Source organism: Callorhinus ursinus, unplaced genomic scaffold (assembly GCF_003265705.2).
Source record: "Callorhinus ursinus isolate GAN/ISIS: 27379988/994484 unplaced genomic scaffold, GSC_fseal_2.0 scaffold106, whole genome shotgun sequence".
NCBI classification, from domain to species: Eukaryota; Metazoa; Chordata; class Mammalia; order Carnivora; family Otariidae; genus Callorhinus; species Callorhinus ursinus.
Window position 1 is genome coordinate 576305 of NW_027397168.1, and position 9645 is coordinate 585949.

The 9645-nt window shown below is 53.4% G+C and overlaps 1 protein-coding gene across 1 annotated transcript in view; it reads left to right on the forward strand.

The window, feature by feature from the left end:
• Positions 1 to 6: 6 nt before the first annotated feature.
• Positions 7 to 9645, forward strand: part of ZNF628 (zinc finger protein 628) — a 56684-nt gene continuing 47045 nt past the window's right edge. Inside the window, exons 1-3 of the transcript XR_012377075.1 lie at positions 7 to 539; positions 786 to 904; positions 9302 to 9617. The gene's annotated coding sequence lies outside the window, so the exon portion shown is untranslated. Of the gene's footprint in view, positions 540 to 785; positions 905 to 9301 lie in introns of the transcript that reaches the window.

Sequence of the window (9645 nt, forward strand, 5' to 3'; positions counted from 1 at the left end):
GCAGGCTTGTGCGGTGTCCCCCGACGGGCTCCCTGACTCCACCCCGCAGGCTTGTGCGGTGTGCCCCGACGGGCCCCCGGCCTCCACCCTGCAGGCTTGTGCGGTGTCCCCCGACGGGCCCCCGGCCTCCACCCTGCAGGCCTGCACTGGGGGCGCGGTGTCCCACCAGCAGGGACAAGGCTGGGGTGGTAGTCAAACCGGGTCCTACAGCGAGAGGGCATCCAAAAGACACAGAAATAAGGATAATGGTGGTTATTGTGTAGCACGTACCGCTGTGGGCCAGACCCTGATCCTCCTCTGCGTACCTGGGCATGGTCCTGGGCTTGGTCCCTTGGTGCTTGCGACAACCCTGTCCGGTGGATCGCGGTAGGATCCACTCCAGATTTGAGCGCTGGTGCTGTGCAGGCAGGATGCTTTTGGAATAAGCAGCATGAAAGGGATGAAACCGCTGCTGCCGTGGAGTTTACACCCTCCTGGGGGAGCCAGACAAGCAAGCAAGGATATGCGGCCCTGTCGGAAACGATGAAGACTGAAGAAGGGTACATCAGGGCCAGGAGGATAGAAAGGGAGGGAGGGTGGGGACCTTGAGCTTTGGGAAGGTCTATGGAAAAGCATTCAGTGAAAGAGAACAGCAGGCACAGGGCCTGGCAGGGGGATCACACCCCGTGTGTTTCAGGCACGGCCAGGACGCTGGCGAGTGGAGGGCGCCGAGGGGAGAGAGGTGCGGGAGAGGCGGGGCGGTGCCAAGTCCAGGCCGCGGTAAGCAGTGTGTTCTTTGCTTCGAGGAGGAGCCGCTGGGGGTTCTGAGTAGAACCTGACTCCGTCTGACCTCCGGGGAGGAGCAGAGAGGCCAAAGAGGAGGTGATTGTGGCCACGCAGGTGGAGGCGATAGCACGCGGAGCAGGTCTGTGGCCGTGGGGGTCGGGAGAGGTGATGGGGTTCAGTGCAAGTCAACAGGACCTGGTGGGGGGGGGAGGGAAGGGTCGCCTGCGCCCTGAACAGTCACCTTAAAATTGGAGTCAGCAAACCCGACCCAGGACTCAGTTCTGCTCCAGCCCAAGTGGCCTAGCCAATATGCAGACCAGGGCGGGGGGGCGGGGCTGTGTTCCAGTCACACTTCGTCTAGAGAAGCAGGTGGTGCCCGAAGTGGCCCTCGGGGAGGTCGGTGTTTACCAACCCCTGGAATGCCAATCCCGGCCTGCGCCATCCCTGCTGGAAACTTGGCAGGAGTCCTCTGCCCCACTACATTTTGAGTAAACCCCACGCTGCCATAAGCACACTCTCCCCTGGGCCCCTGGGCCGCCTTTCTGTGGGTCTCCAGTGTCAGCCAAGCTGTCTCACTGGGGGACATGTGGACGTGGGTCCCTTGTCTTCTCCTCTTCCTCCTCGTGGCCTCGGATCACCTTATCGTCCCTCACCTCCACTCCCAGACTTGTTCACTTCACCCTCTTTGATCAGGGTCTGTCAGAATTTGTCACCTCTGAGTAGATCAGCCCCAGGAGAGCAGGGACTCTCCCCAGCCCCTAGCAGAGTGCCATACAGATCGGAGGTGTTCATTCATTCAACAGGCATTTACTGAGCGCCTGCTGTGTGCTGGGCACCACTCTGGGTGCTTAGGGCACCTCTTTGCCCTGTGGCGGGAAAGGCAGACATAAAACAATCCAACAAATAAGTAAAAGCTGGGGTGCATGGAAGGGAGCAGGAACTGTGGAAGAAGAAGTAGAGCAGGAAGGGGCTCGGGGTACTAGGTGGTGTGAACGCCATGCTGAATTTTACAAGCCAGGTGGCCAGGGTAGGCCTCCCCAAGCAGGTGTCATTGGAACCCCGGGTTGAAGGAAGGCGGGAAGGGAGCTGTGTGTGTGTCCAAGGACGAGCGTCCCAGGTGCGGGAACAGCCGGAGCACAGGCTCAGCACATTGGAGGGATGGAAGGGAGGCCGGTGTGGCTGGAACAGGATGGGGCATGGGGGAACGAGGTGTGTGTGGTTGGGGTGGTATCACACAGGGCCTTGGAAGCTTTTTCTCTGAGGGAATGGGGAGCCACTGCAGGGTGTTGAGCAGAGGAGGGCCACTCAGGTCTTTCCAGGTCACTTGACTGTGGGGTGCAGAAGAGGAGGGTGAGGGTAGAGGCAGGGCAGCGGCCTGAGAAGGGTCACTGATGGCTGTGAAAGATCTGTCAGTGGCTAATAAGCATGTGACAAAAGGCTCGACATCATCAGCCGTCAGGGAAATGCAAATTAAAACCACAATGAGATCCCACTTCACACCACCAGGGTGGTTATTATAGAAACGTCAGACGATAGTGAGTGTCGGAGAGGATGTGGGGACGTTGGAACTCTTACACACAGCTGGTGGGAATGGAAGACGCTACCACTGCTTCCGAAAACATTCCTGCAGTTCTTCAAGCGCTCAAACATTGAGTTACCAGGTGACCCGGTACCCTATTCCTCAGTATGACTCTAGAGAAATGAAAACATACGCGCACACAAATAGCCGCGCACAGATGTTCATAGCGGCGTTACTCAGGATCACCAAAAGGTGGAGACAACCCAGAAGCTCATTGACTGACGATGGACAAACCCACTGTGGTATAGCCACACAATGGGGTATTACACGGCCGTAGGAAGGAACAGAATTCTTAACGCCTGCTACGAGATGGAGGGGACTCAGAAATGTTATGCTGAGGGAAACCAGTCACAAAGGACCACGTATTTTATCTTACTTTATTTTATTTTTAAAGATTTTATTTAAGAAAGAGATCATGAGTGAGGGTGGTGGCAGAGGGAGAGGGAGAAGCAGGCTTCCTGCCGAGCAGGGAGCCCGAGGCGGGGCTCGATCCTTGGGCCCCAGGACCATGACCTGAGCCGAAGGCAGGCACTTAACCACTGGAGCTACCCAGGCACCAGGACCACATATGTTATGATCCCGTTGACATGAAATGTCCAGAATCATCAAATCCATACATACAGGAAGTAGATTAGTGACTGCCTAGCTGGGTGTGGGGGATGGGGGACAGGGACGGGGTAGCTAACGGGTGGAGATTTTCTTTTTCGGATGGTGAAAAGGTCCTAAAATCGTGATGGTTGCATGACTCTCTGAGTAGATTAAAAACCATTGAATTGTGCACTTGAAATTGGTGAGTTGTGTGTATGGAGTGTGAATGGAGGGGGGGCTGGGCTCTGCGGGCCTGAAGGCCAGGCTCCTCAGAGCCCTTGGGAGCCAGTGAGGAGTTTTGATGGGGTAGGGTGGTGAGTGGGTTTGGTATTCGCACTGAGGCTAGCTCGGGGCTGCTGTGTAGACTGGATTGGAGGCCTGGAGTGGAAGCAGGAGATCTAGCAGCAGTTGGTCTCGGCGTGGGCTAGTGTGGGGGCATGGCAGTTGGAGAGAAGGGGACAGACTCGAGAACTAGTCAGGAGGTGGCCTAGCGATGGCCTTCTGAGTCGGCGTGGGAGACTGGGGAGGGGTGCTGAATACTGGTGGCCCAGAGGCTCATACACTGAAGCTCAGGTTGTCCCTTCAGCTTGAGTTCTGGCTTCACAAGTTAATCGTCATTTCCCTTGTTCGTTTGTATTAAGTTATGAAAGACCATAGGTACTTGGGGGGAATTCACGCAGTGACCCAAACGCACCCAGTAAAATCTGGGGGTGCTGCCCTTGCCCTCCTCCCCCCATGCTCCCACCCCCTCAGGTACCCCTGTTAGCACCCCGGGGGTCCTCCCCACACTTCCTGGAGGTTGACCTAGAGACGTCTGAGTCCATGTTCCCGCAAGTTCCCACACGTTCCCACACGTGTCCACACGTACCCCCTTGTGGGATTGTGGAGACCAGGTGCTGTGCATTGCTCCTCGACAGGAGCACGAGTCGGCTTCTCGCATTTTCCCGCCAGTGGGCATTTACGCCAGGTTCAGTCTGCTCGGCTAGAAGCTGCAGTGAGCACGCTTGAACGTTTATCTTTGGGCGCAGTTGTGAGCTTCTCTGGAGAAATTCCTAGAACTGAGATTTGCACAAAGAGCCTGTGTGTTTGCAGTTCTCCCGAGTGGCCCTTGTTTGGATCCCCACCATCATCAGGACCTGACCCGTTCATTCAACAAGTGGTTTTTGTTTTGTTCTTGTTTTGTTTTTTTAGCACCAACTGTTTGCCAAGTGCTGTTCCAGGTGCTTGGGGTGGATCAGTGACCAAGACAGGAAACCAAACAGTGCCTTCCTGGGACTTTCATTCCAGCAGGGAGAAAGATAGTCAACCCATAAGCATAAAAGCCAGGGTGGTCAGCTGTCCTGGTTTGCCCCAGATGCGGGACTTTCAGTGCTAAGATTGGGAAAGTCTTGGGCTAGTTTGTAAGAAAAGTTGGAAGGATGAAATGATACTAATTACTGGAAAAATTAGAGCAGGGTAAGGAGTATCAGGAACACTGGGGGAGGGAATTTTAGGCCGGGTGGTCTGGGTAGACTTTTATCGAGAAGGAGGCATTTGAGTAAAGATTTAAAGGAAGCGAGGGAGCATGTTGTGTGGAAATCTGGAGGAAATCATTCCAGGCGGGATGCAGCCTCTGTCAGTGTCCTGATATGGGAATGAGCCTGAATATCAGCATTCTTCAAGATACATGCCATCACGGGTAGGCACACATGCTTTATCTTTCCTGTGCGCTTGCTTTCCCCAACTTGTGGCTGAGCATCTTTACGTGCGCAAGCGCCTCCGTCTTCCTCTCTGAGGCCTCTGCCCTTGGTGGCCTTGCTGTCTCTCAGCTCGGCATCTGCAGGCATGCAGTAGGTCCCAGGAGCAGAAGTCGGAGCTCCCCGGGGTGGGAGTGGCCTTCCTTGATTGGTGAACATGCCCTGTAGTGGATCAGTACTCCCTCTAGTGATGGACACACTGGTAAGGAAACGCACCACCGGCTCTGCTTCAGCTCCACAAATCCTAGACAGCAGGGCCGACTGCACACTGGATACAAACATGCTTTCAGGCACCAGGGGCTTCCTTTGATGCCTGTAAAACCGGTCCACCTGATGCACACCCAGATTCAACAGATCGGTGCTGGCAAGAGTGGGAGCAGACAGGCTTTCCAGGGTGCAGCTTGGCACACAAGTAGCAAATCTTCATTTATTTATGTATTAAGATTTTATTTGTTTATTTTATTTGAGAAGCGGGGAGGGGCAGAGGGAGAGGGAGAGAGAATCTCAAGCAGACTCCCCGTTGAGTGTGGAATCTGACATGGGGCTCGATCCCTGGACCCTGAGACCATGACCTGATCCGCAGCCAAGAGTGGGGCTCTTCACTGACTCAGCCACCCAGGCGCCCCTGAGTCGTAAATCTTTGAAACCTTCCAACTCTGACATTCGTCTCCTGAGAGCTCATCCCGGCGGGGGGGTGGGGGGGGGGGAAGAAGAAGTGAACACACCCAGTGGTATGCAAAAGATGTCCCTTGGGGTATTGTTTATAGTCATGAAAATCGGGAAGAACCCAACCGTGTATGGGTAGGGACTGCAATATTGGACTCCCACGCGTCTGCAGGATATGGAAAACTCTGCTGCAGTTGAGAATGAGAGTGAATTTGTTGTTGGAATTCCTGGTGTCTCACAGTGTGATGAAGGGACTGGATCCTCTTCCCTGGGAGGATCACATGCAAAAGCTAGCAAATGCCAGAGGAATCGTAAAATTAGCAAATTATCAACAACAAACACCACCGTAACAACTGATTCAGGCCAGAGAATCGCCTGTGGAGGTTTGAGGCAGCAGGTGGAAGTTTGAAGAGGAGCACGATGGCCTTGCGGTATCATGGGACCCTCAGCCAGGGTGCTTCCTGTTTACCAAGGTGCTCGGTCAGCCACGGGGTCAAGGCTGGTATAGCAGTCCCAGATGGCTGAGGGCTTGGGCTCCCGGAACGCTGATGCCTCAAGAGGTCAGCATCACTGCTGAGATTCTCCTGCTGGACGTACACAGCCTGGACCGCTTCGCAAGGGAACCTCAAACCCGGTGCAGGGACGTTGCACAGAGTAGCGTCATTGTCATGAAAAAGGCAGAGGGACTGCTCAGGAGACGTGGTAAGCAGATGCAGTGCTTGTCCCCACGTAGCAGGGGCTGAAAAGAAATCGCGCTGAAGGACAATATGGGGACCGTTGGTGAAACTTGAACATGGACTTTATCAGCGTGAAGTGCTTGGTTTTGATCATTGTCCTGGGGACATGTAAGAGAATGTCCTTGTTCTTCAAAAATGCCCCTTTTGGGATAAAGGGGTATGATGTATGCAGCTTACTCTCAAATGCCTCTGGAGGAAAAGAAAAGATATTTGTAGGGAAAGAAAATCCTAAAGTAGTGTGTGGAAATGTTGACAGTCGGTGAATGGGCGAAGGGTACACAGGGGTTCTTGGACATATTCTTGTCTCCGTTCTGCGAGTTTGAAATCATTTCAAAACACAAAGTTACCTGGTGGAGAATTCAGATGCCGCAGAGCTGCCCCATCAAACAGGTTAAGATAGCTGCGCAGGGGCCACAGTTGAAGACTGAACGCTCGTCAGGCCACAAAGGCAGAAATGCATCAAATCTGAGCCTTCACTGGCCCCACTGAGGGACAGGGTGTGTGGATCAGACTGCTCTCTTCTTGGTGGAGCACAGATGAAGAAGGTGTCTGGCAAGGAGAGGCCATGCTGAATGAGAACTGTGTGCCTGTGAGCCCTGGCATTCCACCTCAGAGTGGGAAGCTGGTCTCCCTGCAGGGCCGAGCACCAGGACCAGCATCTCCCAGCTCGCAGTCACCCCCGGGCATATGCCCAGCCATGGGGATGCCAGTCAGAGCTGGCCCCACTTACATTTACACTCAAACTGATTTTGTATTTAAATAGGCAATACACTGACACCAAAAACCTGGAAGCACAGAGAGTAGATGTTGAAGAGCCCCTCGCTGTCTGTCTCCCCCGTCTCCACAGGCCACGCATACCAGCCAGGATAGGCCATGCTATGCTGCAGTAACAAGTAGCCCCCAGGCCCCAGTTGCTAAAGGAACGGGGCTGTTTCTCCTTCACACCACATATCCTTTGAGGCTTGGCTGAAGTCCTCATCTGGCAGCACCTTTATTCCGGGGCTCTGGTGGATCTGTCTGGGACCCGGGCCGACAGAGCAGGCATTACCTGGAATATCGCCAGTGACCATAGCAGGGGGAAACGGAAGAACATGGGGATCCGTCTGCCACTGGCTCTCAGAAGCTTCTACCTGGCAAGGTACTTCTGCTCCCACTTCACGCCAGTCACAAAGGCACATCTAATCTCAAGGGGGCAGGGAAGTACAGCCCTCCTGTGTCTCTAGGAGGACAATCTTTGAGTGCTCAGAAAACCCATGCTCAGATGCACAGCATGGTCACCCGCCCTGCCCACACACCCACAGTCATCTGCAGACAAAGACGTCAATGAAAAGAGGCGATTTCTGAGACTATGCAGACAGCGCTTACATTCACCACCAGGGGCGCTTTACAAGTGAGCACACCGGCAATACTCGTGTCCCCTCCTGCCCGACTAATCTATAGCCAGGCAAGTCACCCGGCCAGTGGTGAACACTGAACTACACCGAAGGGGATGAGGCTTTCTCAGACACAGATCCCATGTCTTCCTCAAGCAAGCTAGGAGCAAGCACCTCCGCACGAGGAGGGTGTGATGGTTAGATTTCGTGTTCCCACTCGTTGGGTCAAACACCAGTCCAGATGTTGCTGTGAGGTATTTTGTAGGTGTGATTTTTTTTTTAGAAGATGTATTTATCTGAGAGAGCGAGAGAGAGTTGGGGGGAGGGGCAGAGGGAGAGAACCTCAAGCTGACTCCCCACCGAGTGTAGAGCCTCATGCGGGGCTTGATCTCAAGAGAGATCTCATGAGATCATGACTTGAGCTGAAATCAAGAGTCCGATGCTTGGGGCGCAGTTGGCCCCAGGGTCCTGGGATCCAGCCCCAAGTTGGGCTCCCTGCTCAGCAGGGAGTCTGCTTCTCCCTCTCTGCTCCTTCCCCCTGCTTGTGCTCTTTCAATAAATAAAATCTTTTTTAAAAAAAGAGTCTGGGGCGCCTGGGTGGCTCAGTTGGTTAAGCGACTGCCTTCAGCTCAGGTCATGGTCCTGGAGTCCCGGGATCGAGTCCCACATCGGGCTCCCTGCTCAGCAGGGAGTCTGCTTCTCCCTCTGACCCTCTTCCCTCTCGTGCTCTCTATCTCTCATTCTCTCTCTGTCTCAAATAAATAAATAAAATCTTTAAAAAAAAGAAAGTCTGATGCTTAACTGACTGGGCCACCCAGGAGCCCCTTGTAGATGTGATTAATTTTATCAGTTGACTTCAAGTAAAGGAGATGATTCTAGCTCAAATGGTGGGCCTCATTCAATCAGTTGAAGGCCTTAAGACTAAAAACTGAAGTAACTCACAGAAGAAGGAATTTTGTCTCAAGGCTGTAACATAGAAGGCCTGCCTGAATTTCCAGCTCCTCGACCTGCCTTACAGACTTTGGATTTGTCAGCCCCCCCCCCGCCCAGTCATGAGGCAGTTCCTTAAAATGAATCTGTACACACACACACACACACACACACACACACACACCCCCTATTGGCTCTGTTTTTCTGGAGAACCCTGATGGAGTAAAATCTGAAATTTGGGAAACACTTAAATGCATGAGAGAGGAAAGGGTTTTCTTTTCTTTTTTCATTTTAAGATTTTATTTTCAAGTAATCTCTACACGCAATGTGGGACTCAAACTCAAAACAATCAGGAATCACATGCTCCACGTACTGAGCCAGCCAAGCACCCCAGGAAGGTGTTTTCTTAATGATAAAGTCAATACTGAAATGAACGTGCACAACCCACATCCAGAGGGATGTGCAAATGAGCCCTTCAGTGCAAGATAGAAGCCTACAATTCTCAACAAACACTTGGGTGCCCCTAGGGGAGAGGTGTCCTAAAGTCCATAAAGCCAAGCCTTGGAAGCATCTCCTCTCTCTGGTTTACAACTTGACTGGTTTACTGTCAAGACACTAAGATGGGGTGGGGGGAGGGCAGCTCTTACCGTCACTATGCTAGTATCTTAATGCCCTGGGGGAGATGCTTCCTGGTTTTCATAAAAGCTGGTATTTGAATGAACAGTGCCATGCCACAGCCCCGTTCTGGCTTGAATCATGCCCCCTCAAAGAGCTATGGAAGTCCTCGCTTCCAGGACCTGTGAATGTGACCTTACTTGGGAATAGGGTCTTTGCAGATGATTGAGTGTAGAAGACACTGAGAGTGGGCCCTGTTCCAACAGGACTGGTGTCCTCATCAACTTTGGGGGGATTTGTACACAGAGACAGGAAGGACAGAGAGAAGGTGATGTGCATGTGGAGGGTACCAACCAGTGGCAGCTGAGCAGAGAGCTGGGGAAGAGGCCCAGCACCAGCTCTCCCACTGGCCTCGGAAGGAACCAGCAGGTGGCCCATTGCTGTTGCTCCGGCTGCTTGTCACGGCAGCCCCAGCAAACTACTAGAGCACCCCCACTGCGATGAGACTCGGCCAGAGAACGCGAAGAGAAGGAGGCGCAAACAAATGCTGAACTGCAGAGAGAAGAGGCTTTCTTTTCTTAGGAAGATGCCAAGGACGTAAAGGCGCCACGCTCCATCCCTGACTCCAGGCTTGGGGGCAGAGTCGGGGGCAGCCC